The sequence below is a fragment of the Camelina sativa genome, chromosome 15 (genome assembly GCF_000633955.1).
Source record: "Camelina sativa cultivar DH55 chromosome 15, Cs, whole genome shotgun sequence".
In the NCBI taxonomy this organism is placed as follows: Eukaryota; Viridiplantae; Streptophyta; class Magnoliopsida; order Brassicales; family Brassicaceae; genus Camelina; species Camelina sativa.
In genome coordinates this window covers 7661762-7661979 of record NC_025699.1, presented here as the reverse complement: position 1 = coordinate 7661979, position 218 = coordinate 7661762, and positions in this window count along the sequence as shown.

Below are 218 nucleotides of genomic sequence, written 5' to 3'. Positions count from 1 at the left end.
TAAAAGGACGTCGTAACCACTTGGATATAAGTATTTTTTTTTTTTTTTGACACACATGAATATAAGTATATACTGTATTTGTTTTGTCGGCTAATAAATTTATTTATAAAATTCAACAGATCATAATTTGTTTTCCTTTGAGATCCATCATAAATTCATAATTTAAGTGAAGAAAATGTTCTATAATGTTCTCTTGTTTTTTTTTTTTTTTTTTTTTT